The following is a 13,184-nucleotide window of genomic DNA, read 5'->3' as shown; positions in this document are numbered from 1 at the left end:
GTCTACGAGTACAGAGCTCTCGTAAAAACACAACTAACTGCACATGTTGTGTAGCAAGGAATAACAAATTATGAGCTGCTCAGAAAGTGGATTATGTATGTGCAAAAGAGAGTGACACAACTTTCCGAAATCCAAGCCTGCGCCAACCACAGTCATTCAGCACCATGTTCGGACAACCAATATGACAGCTGTGCCCGACGATGTCAGAACTGTAGCGTATCGACCATGTTGTTGTTGTTGTTGTTGTGGTCTTCAGTCCTGAGACTGGTTTGATGCAGCTCTCCATGCTACTCTATCCTGTGCAAGCTTCTTCATCTCCCAGTACCTACTGCCACCTACATCCTTCTGAATCTGCTTAGTGTATTCATCTCTTGGTCTCCCCCTACGATTTTTACCCTCCACGCTGCCCTCAAATACTAAATTGGTGATCCCCTGATGCCTCAGAACATGTCCTACCAACCGATCCCTTCTTCTGGTCAAGTTGTGCCACAAACTTCTCTTCTCCCCAATCCTGTTCAATACTTCCTCATTAGTTATGTGATCTACCCATCTAATCTTCAGCATTCTTCTGTAGCACCACATTTCGAAAGCTTCTATTCTCTTCTTGTCCAATCTATTTACCGTCCATGTTTCACTTCCATACAATGCTACACTCCATACAAATACTTTCAGAAACGACTTCCTGACACTTAAATCTATACTCGATGTTAACAAATTCCTCTTCTTGAGAAACGCTTTCCTTGCCATTGCCAGTCTACATTTTATATCCTCTCTACTTCGACCATCATCAGTTATTTTGCTCCCCAAATAGCAAAACTCCTTTACTACTTTAAGTGTCTCATTTCCTAATCTAATACCTTCAACGTCACCCTACCTAATTCGACTACATTCCATTATCCACGTTTTGCTTTTGTTGATGTTCATCTTATATCCTCCCTTCAAGACACCATCCATTCCATTCAACTGCTCTTCCAAGTCCTTTGCTGTCTCTGACAGAATTACAATGTCATCGGCGAACCTCAAAGTTTTTATTTCTTCTCCATGGATTTTAATACCTACTCCGAATTTTTCTTTTGTTTCCTTTACTGCTTGCTCAATATACAGATTGAATAACATCGGGGAGAGGCTACAACCCTGTCTTACTCCCTTCCCAACCACTGCTTCCCTTTCATGTCCCTCGACTCTTATAACTGCCATCTGGTTTCTGTACAAATTGTAAATAGCCTTTCGCTCCCTGTATTTTACCCCTGCCACCTTTAGAATATGAAAGAGAGTATTCCAGTCAACATTGTCAAAAGCATTCTCTAAGTCTACAAATGCTAGAAACGTAGGTTTGCCTTTCCTTAATCTTTCTTCTAAGATAAGTCGTAAGGTCAGTATTGCCTCACGTGTTCCAATATTTCTACGGAATCAAAACTGATCTTCCCCGTGGTCGGCTTCTACTAGTTTTTCCATTCGTCTGTAAAGAATTCGTATCGACCATATTCGGTCAAAAAATACGCCAGAGTCGAAGTGAATTGCAACAGAGCTAGCTGCTGGTGGGTGAGAGTGTTATTCTTTGCAAACCAACACACAGCCTACTGGCATTGCAAAGTGGAGCCGGTTGGGCACGGTATGGCAACAGCCGATGCTGCAACAAGCTAGCGGAAGAATGGAAGCCTTTCCTCATCTGCCACGAAGAAAGTGTTTCGAGTAAACACCTTAACCTCTAGATGAACAAAGTCTGGGGCATATTAGTACTTAGCAATTTGTGTACTAAATCATTCTCATGTCAGTATCACAGCCTGCAACACAGGCCTGTGACACCTGGGGCGACATCCCGGAATGCAGTATGGGGACCGCTGTTGGACTAGGTGGCAGGGCAGCCTGCCCTGAGCCAGGAGGGGGCTGCCCATTCGCTGGAGGACGTTCACGGCCTTCGCCAACCGCGCCGCCGCACTGTCATTACTGCTGCAGCCAGAGACGTCGCTGACAGTAGCCTCTGACAAGGGAACATCCCCATCGCACCCCCCTCAGATTTAGTTATAAGTTGGCACAATGGATAGGCCTTGACCTCTCATTCCGCAGCTGTTCACGCTAACCACGGGACCACGGCGCTCCTCGCCTTACACTGCCCTTAATATTGCCTATGTTACGCATGGACGATCCAGTTTGTATATTTTGCTTACTTTTTCATAGTTCCACACAACTTCTTCCTGTTTTCTCGATTGATCTGTGTTCAGTTTTTCAAGGCCTATCCATTGTGCCATTTATAACTAAATCTGAGGGGGGTGCGATGGGGATGTTCCCTCGTGAGTGACACCGTGCTCGGTCCTGCTCTTTGCACTGTCAGCAGTGCCAGGCGTCTTTTGTTTCGTATGCGAGGCAACTGCACGCCTCCACCAAGCTCTTCCTGACGTACTACGGGCGAGGGCCAGAAGAAAGAAATTAATTGAATAGATGTACTGTTGTCCTGACATCTCATTTCATTCTCCACAGGTGACAACCTAAGGGTCATTTAACAGGACCAACAGTTGCACGAATGGCGTCAACACGACAAGTCCGTACAGTTATCGTTTTTAAAACCCAAGTCAGCTCTTTTTGGAAGGCTCTACATGGAGGGGAGCACTCCCAGCCATTCCCAAAGAGACCAGAGAGAATTTGGCTTTATTTACATGAATAAAGGGGAAACCTGCAGAAATTTCCCAGTCTTGTCTTCCAGAACGCATCTTAACATGGGAGAGAGTGGTATCGGCTGCTATCCATGTTCCATTCATTGGTCGATCACTTCGCGTCAAAGAATGGTGATGGGCAAGACACATTTGATTGGATAGCAAAATCTGGCGTGAAAACAACGTAATTTCTCACGTCAGCTGAACGCAGCCCCAGCGAGCCGTTCTTACATACCCTATGGACTAGAGGAGTTTTAGCGGCAGTCAGCCTTCAAAGGAGAAAACCGCTGGCTTTTGCTAACAAGGCACGGAGCAGGGTCCTACCGCACCTGACCTCCGCAGACTGCAGTGTCCTGAGAAGCTATGACCCTGCTCTAAAGCAACAGTGACTGACCTCCGGAACAAATATCTACACATTTCTAACAAGATAATGTGAAGCTTTCTTCCTGAGTTAGCGAGCCTTGCAGTCTCCTCAAAATATCAGAAATTAATCAAATATCGTACAGAAATATGTGACCGTCATTTCAAGAGGTACACATGTGTAATAGTAAGTTCCACACGGCGATTCGAATGTAATATGTGGAAGCCGAACACTCTTTGTACACTGATAAGCCAGCTTAAGAGCGGGTTGGTCCACCTTTCTAATGGAATGCGTCAGCAGTTCAACATGGCATGGATTGGACGATTCACTGTTAGGTTTCTGGCACCGGAAGTCTACGGACAAGTCTCGCAGTCCCGTGAATTACGTGCCAGTGAAATGAGGGTGCGACTTCAATGTTTAATTCCGGTGCACCGTATAATAATAAAATAAGGAACTGAAACTGTCTCTTGAAACTTTACGTACAAAAACGAACTGAATTAGCTCGGAGTCCCCTGCACTACATTGCAGATTATCAACGAATCAAACTTTGCACTTAGCAGCACCCTACCAAGGACCACAGCGAATGGTTGAATTATTTTTTATATAATTTTCCTGCGTTTATATTTAGCGGTCAACCAATCACCCGTCACATTCACCACAAAATCGTATCGGCGACTAAGGAAACGATACTTCCAATTAATTTGAGGCAAAAATTTTTCGTAAAGAGAGTTAACTGTACTCATGAATTAAAGTACGTAACTGGATTTATTTCCTGCTCTTCTCACAGTAACTAGTTTATCAACTGACAAATCTAAACGTTAGTCCGCCAACGCGATAACAGAGGTAAACCCAGGTAGTATCTCGCGCACTGCAAAATTTCGCAACAACTCGCTTAAAATTCAAGTTGAAATTTCTCATTTACAAAATGGTAAAAATTACAAGACACAAAAAAATCCACTCGATAAGGTCGGGGATGAAATTTCAAAGATTTTAATCGTTCCATGACGAAAAATCTTATATTTTCTAACGACAAAAAAGTAAATTTTGTAATTCTACGTTTAGACACTTGTCCTTCTTCTCATTGCCTGTGTAGCATACATGCTACATCCAAATTTTATTTTTTTCAAGGTCAAGGAATAAACCAAAGTCGCTGTGCCCAGTTGTAACATATAGTTTAAACCATGTGCTTTCGCCGCTTATTTTCGTCTCTTCATGTTCCCGGTAGCTTGCAGCATCTGCTTAAAGAGCTGTTTATCATAGTATCAGCAAGTCTTCGAAAAATAATGGTAATTTATGCTTGTTTTTGTTAATTTTGGACTAGAATGTGTTTAGACCATACTTTAATATGCTACAGTATCGAATAAGTGATTATTTATTACATTACAACAAAATAGCCAAATATTGTTTTTGATGTACCACTACAACATTTGCCTAAAGATTTTTTTTCATATTCTAGTGATGTTGTTTTCAAAATTGTTAAGTTTTTCATATTCAGTTGTTCGAGTATTGCATGTACTTCAGTTACTTTCTAAAGTAAATAGTATTCACTCTGAACACCTAAAATTTTTGTGAATCAAACCAATTCACTGAAATTCAAATTTTGAATCTTATTTTGCCCAAGAACAAAGCATTGGTCACCAATATAAACAATTCATTCACAAAATCTATGATCAGGATTGAAGAGGCTACCAAAATTTCAACACTTTCACGAAGCGACTATCTTGCCACTCATAGAAAATTCACCACAACGACTGCCTGCGAATACTGCCAGAATCAGACTATCCACCTCATAGCGCCGCCAAAATCAGACTGACAGCGTCAACGTGGCTGCCAGGTATTTATAGCCTCGTAGTGTAACATGAGTCAAAACACATACTTTCTTTCTTTTGCAACAGATATGAAGTATAGATACATCGCTATATATATGTATTATGCATTATGCATTAATCTGCATGAAAATTTCCTCATCTTTTCATTGCTGCGTTCAGTTTCATTCACAAGGTATACCGTAATTTCTAATTATGTCATCGATAAGACTATTGGTTGTTATATTGTCGTTGATAGATATAAACAATTAACAGCAAGAACACTTATACTTCCATAATTATATTTTACAATACTGCTGTTACTTTCATCATATTAATTAATGTCACGGCTAAAATTCACTATTTTCTCTCCCAGAATACATATACCAGCTTTTATTTCAAAAGCGGTACCGTTTATAACATTTCTATTCTAATTCTTTGGCAGATTTCTATGAGTGCTGTCCATAGACACTTTGTTTACAAAAATCGGCAAAGGCGTCACGAATTTATTAATTCTTAAAGTTTATGCCGTTCACAAAATATTTAACATAAAATAACTCGGATATTACTTATCGAACCGAGGGCGCGTCTAAACGCTCGCACACGTCATAATTTTCCCTTCTTATTTGTTGTACTGATTTTCCAGTACCTTAATGAGCTCACTATTTTATTGAGATGTATTATATTCAGCATTTTAGCTGACATCGAGCGGTGGAACCTCAAAGCTGGTGCGGCTGTGGGCAGCTCTGTGCGCCCCTCCCCCCCCCCCCCCCACCAGTTTCCACACCCATTTCACTGTCAAAGTGGCGTTCGCGCGGTTACATCTGTCATTCAACCCACAACAAACGGTGCGGGGCAGCCGTGTCCGCTCTCGTATTTTATGGACATCTTTTTGGAGGCTGTACCCTCACAAGGGCACAGAGTTGGCCCCCAGTAGCCTTCCAGATGTGTTCCCTCGGGTCCACATCAGGCTTACTTGGTGGCCAATGTGGTGTTTCAAAAGTCTAATCAGGAAACATCGCGTTTCTTTACCGCTTGAGGAACGCCAGGTAAGAAATGTTAATATACATATTTATTTATTTGTAGTATGTTAAGTGGAGACTTGTTATTTAAAAAGATTTTGTTTCTTTTCTTTCACGTCGAGCGTGGCAGCAAGATGATCCAGTGGGGACTCCAGACGCGGCGGACGACGAGAGCTAACCACTATTGCATCGTAGTCGACGGCCGGCGGCTGGAAGAACCGTTGAAACATCATGCTGACCATTATTAAAATATGTTTTATATTTTTTTTTCAATAAAATGAAACGGAGTTCAGTGTCGAATGTGGAATGATAAAGTTTGTAATAGGATGTCAATTGGTTATCAACTGTTAAATAAACTTCGAGTTGGACGTTAGAACAGTTAGTTGACTGTGTTGTTACGACATACATCGTAAATATTACTTATGTCTGCCATTTGCAAATTTTATTAAAATTCAGACTTCTTGAAGAGATTCTGGCAGAATTTTATCAGGAGTGTGGACAATCTTCAATAATTAACTAGTTTAAAGTTTTATTAATGAGAAGTCGACACGTATTGACATTTTGAAAATAATCGATATTGTGAAGTGTATTAAAATTCTGTTTTAAAACTTTATCGACGATTGTGGTCAAGAAGATCGGTTTTAAAGTAAAATATTTCGTTAAATGAGAACAAGATTGATTCTTTAGTGACATTAATTAATTATTTGAAGAAAAATTAGGAGAATTTCGGCCGGCCGTTGTGGTCGAGTGGTTCTAGGCGCTACAGTCTGGATCCTCGCGACCGCTACGGTCGCAGGTTCGAATCCTGCCTTGGGCATGGATGTGTGTGATGTCCTTAGGTTAGTTAGGTTTAAGTAGTTCTAAGTTCTAGGGGACTGATGACCTCAGAAGTTAAGTCCCATAGTGCTCAAAGCCATTTGAACCATTTTAAGAGAATTTCAATTTATTCTGGCAAAGATATCAAGGAGTGTCAGACTGCACAACGAACATATAGAAACTCTGTGACTTTGTTGAACTGTCACAAATGTTTTTACGATAAAACATTTCTACAACAGGGACTGGTGAATTTGGCTGCGTCTATCCTTCTTCTAGGTTGAATCTGCTACAGCTTGATGTTTTTCTTTGTGGATTTTTCAAGTAATTGGGAAAATAGCTTACAATTTGATCTGCGGCGGACCGTCGGTATTGGGTACACGGTTATGCTGCTATGAAGCCTGTTGGTTTGCAGATTGCTTTTCTTTCCCCTGCTGCAGACATCGTTGCTGAGTTGCTGTGACAGGATCGGTGGTTCAGCGCACCAAGACATCACCGTGGGTGGGCTATCACGCTTTTAATATTATTGTAACATGGTTCTAGCCTGACTCGGACAGTTACGCAACTGGGAGTTGTCATCGCCGTCGGGGAAGACATCGAGCGTGAACGATGCAGGTGCCCCACAATAATGTTCATGTACTCTGCAGCTGCCATGGTGCCTTTGATTACTTTCCATGGAATTCCAGGTGAATATCCCTCATAGTCTAATACAGCGCATTCCTACCTTTGCTAGCCGGCCGCGGTGGTCTCGCGGTTCGAGGCGCGCAGTCCGGAACCGTGCGACTGCTACGGTCGCAGGTTCGAATCCTGCCTCGGGCATGGATGTGTGTGATGTCCTTAGGTTAGTTAGGTTTAAGTAATTCTAGGTTCTAGGGGACTGATGACCACAGCTGTTAAGTCCCATAGTGCTCAGAGCTATTTTTTTGAACCTACCTTTGCTCTGCCGCGGTCTTTGTTTACGGGAGCCATTCGCCTGCATGGCAGCATATTCGGTGCAGCCATGGACGTGGTGTGACAAGAACTGTGATTCACCTGATCACACAACATGTTTGGTCCATGGTCGATACTCGACGGTCCTTATCCCTTTGCAGTCGTAACTGACAATGTAATTTGGTCAATACAAGCAAATGTAGGGGTCGTCTGCTTTGGAGCCGCATTTCAACACTGTGCTCTGGAATAGGTCTGCCTGTGCCAGCATTGCAGTCTGTTGTCAAATGTGCCACAGAACGCCACCTGTGATGAAATGGCTCTGAGCACTATGGGACTTAACATCTGTGGTCATCAGTCCCCTAGAACTTAGAACTACTTAAACCTAACTAACCTAAGGACATCACAAACATCCATGCCCGAGGCAGAATTCGAACCTGCGACCGTTGCAGTCTCGCGTCCCGGACTGCGCGCCTAGAACCGCTAGACCACCGCCGCCGGCACCTGTGGTGATACTCGTGGTTTCACTGGAGCACGCGAAGAGACTACCAGCTTCGCCGTTTCCTAGCTGCTCGTATCCAGCGCGCCAGGTCCTTATGACAAAGTCATTTATGTTAGTGGCCTTCCCTATTCGTGCCCTTATCAGTGTTTTTGTTAAACCTCATCCGTGTAATGAGCGAATGACACTCCGTGCTGCGGCGCAGTGAGACCCCGTCAGGCCGCTTATCGCTGACGTCACGCCTCTTATCACTTCCGATCGCCGACTTTTAGCCCAGACAGGGCGACTAAGAAAAAACATAAACATCTTGCGCCAATTCGTCATCTTAGTATCAAGCAAGCAGTCCGACCCACGTAGTATGTCGCCATTTTCTCAAACACATTTCACGTGGTGTGATCGATACCGCGGAAACAGATAAAAAAAGCTTCCCTTGTAAGACCTTAGCAATTAAAACGAAACCTTACCTTAATGATTGTGGGCGACGGAAGGAAATATTTTGGATTAACTTTCGGTCAACGAAGAGGTGATTGGGTACTCCTGCAAAGGTCGTTCAATAAGTAATTCGCCACATTCTTTTTCTCAGATCATATACTACCGGCCATTAAAATTGCTAGACCAAGAAGAAATGCAGATGATAAACGGGTATTCATTAGACAAATATATTATACTAGAACTGACATATGATTACATTTTCACGCAATTTGGGTGCATAGATCCTGAGAAATCAGTACCCAGAACAACCACCTCTGCCGTAATAACGGCCTTGATACTCCTGGGCATTGAGTCAAACAGAGCTTGGATGGCGTGTACTGGTACAGCTGCCCATGCACCTTCAACACGATACCACAGTTCGTCAAGAGTAGTGACTGGCGTATTGTAACGAGCCAGTTGCTCGGCCACCATTGACCAGACGTTTTCAATTGGTGAGAGGTCTGGAGAATGAGCTGGCCAGGGCAGCAGTCGAACATATTCTGTATCCACAAAGGCCCGTACAGGACCTCCAACATGCGGTCCTGCTGAAATGTAGGTTTTGGCAGGGATGGAATGAAGGGTAGAGCCACGGGTCGTAACACATCTGAAATGTAACGTCCACTGTTCAAAGTGCCGTCAATGCGAAAAAGGGGTGACCGGGACGTGTAACCAATGGCACCCCATACCATCACGCCGGGTGATACGCTAATATGGTGATGACGAATACACGCTTCCAATGTGCGTTCACCGCGATGTCGCCAAACACGGATGCAACAATCATGATGCTGTAAAAAAAAGCTGGATTCATCCGAAAAAATGACGTTTTGCCATTCGTGCACCCATGTTCTTGGTAGAGTACACCATCGCAGGCGTTCCTGTCTCTGATGCAGCGTCAAGGGTAACCGCAGCCATGGTCTCCGAGCTGATAGTTCATGCTGCTGCAAACGTCGTCGAACCGTCCGTGCAGATGGTTGTTGTCTTACAAACGTCCCCATGTGTTGACTCAGGGATCGAGACGTGGCTGCACGATCCGTTACAGCCATGCGGCTAAGATGCCTGTCATCTCGACTGCTAGTGATACGAGGCCGTTGGGATCGAGCACGGCGTTCCGTATTACCCTCCTGCACGCACCGATTCCATATTGTGCTAACAGTCACTTGATATTGACCAACGCGAGCAGCAATGTCGCGATACGATAAACCGTAATCGCGATAGGCTACAATCCGACCTTTATCAAATTCTAAAACGTGATGATACGCATTTCTCCTCCTTACACGCGGCATCACAACAACGCTTCACCAGGCAACGCCGGTCAAGTGCTGTTTGTGTATGAGACATCGGTTGGAAACTTACCTCATGTCGGCACGTTGTAGGTGTCCCCACCGGTGCCAACCTTGTGTGAATGCTCTGAAAAGCTAATCATTCGCATATCACAGCATCTTCTTCCTGTCGGTTAAATTTCATCTTCGTGGTGTAGCAATTTTAATAGCCAGTAGTGTATTTATTGTTAAGAGTCGGAATCCGGTGACAATATACATCAACATGTCTAGTCCATGTCCTGTTTTTCTACGTAGTCTCCATCACGTTCTATGGCAGTACACCAACGTTGTGGAAGAGTATGTATTCCATGCTGGCGAAAGCTCTTGTCCTGTAGGCGTAGTCATGTTTTCACTGCATGACTGACACTCTTGCTATCTTCAAAGTGTGTTCAGGGATGTGTCCCGTGACAGAAAGGCCTCTCCGTCAGACTCAAAACGCTCCAACAATTCAGATAGAATGTCCTTCATTTGAATCTTGTGGTCCGCTGTGAGCATTCGTGGAACCCATGTCGAACACCTATTTGAATATCCGAGAGTCTCGATCATTGCAGACGCATTTCCAAAGCTGACCGATACTGTAGAGCCAATTGTCGAATTGTGATGCGCCGGTCGGCACCAGTAATGGAACCGCACGATTCAGGATGTCTGGAGCAGTGGCTGTGACAGGACGTGGCTGATCATGGAGCTCTTTTTCTGCATTTCCTGAGGCTGTAACTTTATTTACCGATTGCCCAACTGTACTCCTATCATCAGCGGTATCGCCATACCCTGCACACTAACGTTTATGGATGCTCATCACTGTTTCTTTTTCTGCACACAAGAATTCAGTAACAGCACGCTGCTTGTAACGTGAGACGTACTTAGACGCCATTTTGACGCTTTACTACGGCTCTGCCATCTGCCAGAACGGATCGAAACTTCACCGGCGCACAGAACAAACGTCAAATGTGAAGCACCGACAAGACGTTTGTCTATGTATATTAATGGGTTCTTAAAAAAAATGTTGAACGACACTCATATTTCATGATGAACTATAGTTTCGAACATTGGAATTTATCCCCGAAATTCAACCTAACTGTAATAAGTATAGATGTACTGCCTGAAGCGACAACTGATAATTTGTGCCGAACCGGGCCTCGAACCCGAATTTCTCGCTAATCGCGAGCGGTCGCCTTACCGTCAGGCTATCCGAGCACGCTCTCCTAACCGACCCAAACTCCTATATCTTACATATCTATCTGTTTTTTTTTTTCATAGACTGGTAACCCATTTACGCCCTCAGACACCCTAAGTGGTAAGGAACAAATTTTCGTAAGTCGTTTCAGGTCGTGCATCTATACCTATCGCAGGTCGTGTTATTAGATATAAAGCATTATCTCGCCTTGAGGAGGGAATCGGCCTTATACTTTTCAAAGGAAGCGGAGCGACATTTACCTTAAGCAGTCTAAGGGCACCACGGAAAGGTGACTTTTAATGGCTGCATACTGATTTTACGGATTTGCATTCGCTTCTTTCCCACTGCGATCCACTGCACTATCTGTGGTGTCACCGCCAGACACCACACTTGCTAGGTGGTAGATTTAAATCGGCCGCGGTCCATTAGTACATGTCGGACCCGCGTGCCGCCACTGTCAGTAATTGCAGACCGAGCGCCACCACACGGCAGGTCTAGAGAGACGTTCTAGGACTCGTCCCCAGTTGTACGACGACTTTGCTAGCGACTACACTGACGAAGCCTTTCTCTCATTAGCCGAGAGATAGTTAGAATAGCCTTCAGCTAAGTCCATGGCTACGACCTAGCAAGGCTCCATTAACCATTTCTAGAAAGAGTCTCACTTGTATCATCAAGAATGCTGTATACAAATGATGGATTAAAGTTAAGTATTCCAGCAGCTACGTACTTTTCTTTATAGCATTCATTACGTATCCTGTTCCAGACCTCACGCCAGTCTGCGTTAGATTATAGCGTGCATTTCGGCCTCCTGTTGCAACACAGTGTTGGCTCTTGTGCCAACACTACACTATCAGTAATGGCATCGATTACGAAATTATTATGCATCGCATTTTGCACACAGAGTATTACACGAATTTTTATCACTATTATTCGAATTTAACAAACCGGAGATTGTTAACGTCCAGCGCCTAGGAACGACCACTAGGTACTGGAACGGCGGAACTAGTCGGTTTCTCATGTACAGTTGTGAGGAGCAGTGGAAGGTAGGTTCGTGAAACCACGAGTAGGCGACAAGTCTTTGGACGTTCTCTCCTCAGCACAGAACGTGCCGGTCGGATAATTATCAGCTCTACAAAGAAGGATAGGCGGCGGTCTGTGGCAGATCAGACGACACAGTATGATGCTGATGCAAGGAGGATGTTTCGTAGCACACCGTTAGCGCACATTGTTCAACATGAGGCTCCATAGCAGATGACATCTATGTTGCCCCACATCGATCCAGTGATAACGTCAATTACTCCCGCATAGGGCATAGTGTTATCGAGATTTGACCTTGGAGCAACGGAAGCATTTCACCTGGTCGGATGAAACACGTTTCTTGTTAGACAAAATCGATGGTCATCTTAGGGTACGCTATCGTACAGGCGAACGGATGCTCGAAACGTGCCCCTCACCACCGAAGCAGGGAGGCAGTGCAGTATTACACTGTGGGGGATATTAATCTGCTGTGCCATGGAACATGTAGCAGTAATCCAAGGCACCATGACAACTGTGGATTTGTTGAGCACTGTTGTAAACCATCTGCTTCCCTTCATCCATGATGTTTTCCCCAACAGCAACGGCACCCTGCGACAGTGTAATTGCTCCTGTCAGAAGGCCTAAACAATGCGAAAGTGGTTTGAGGTGCATGATAGCGAACTGATGGTGATGTCTTGGCCACCAAATTTACCTTATCTGAACCCAATGGAACACATGCGGGACACTGTCGGGTGCCAAATCTGAGGCGACAAACCACTGGCGTGTAACTGATGAGAATTGCGTGAAATTTGCGTAGATACAGTATAAGGTGCCAAATTCCTGAGCAAACCCGTTGCGGACTTTTCGAATCTACGCCTCGCAGAAACGTTCCTGCGCTGAATTCTAAAGGTGGATCATGTCGCTTTTAAAAAGGTGTCATATTGTTTGGCTCTTCAGTGTATAAGGTCTGACCCTTCTACATGCTGCGGGCCCCTGTTTGACCAACACTATTCAACGGTCGGCTGAACAAGTCTGCTGCAAGACACTTCCGTTGATTGGTTCCCTTTCCGTAGGATCCTTTCAATCAATATCTTCTGGGTAACGCAAACAGTGTTATGCAGTTGT

The sequence above is a fragment of the Schistocerca cancellata genome, chromosome 6 (assembly GCF_023864275.1).
Source record: "Schistocerca cancellata isolate TAMUIC-IGC-003103 chromosome 6, iqSchCanc2.1, whole genome shotgun sequence".
NCBI classification, from domain to species: Eukaryota; Metazoa; Arthropoda; class Insecta; order Orthoptera; family Acrididae; genus Schistocerca; species Schistocerca cancellata.
Note: the sequence above shows the minus strand (reverse complement) of the source record.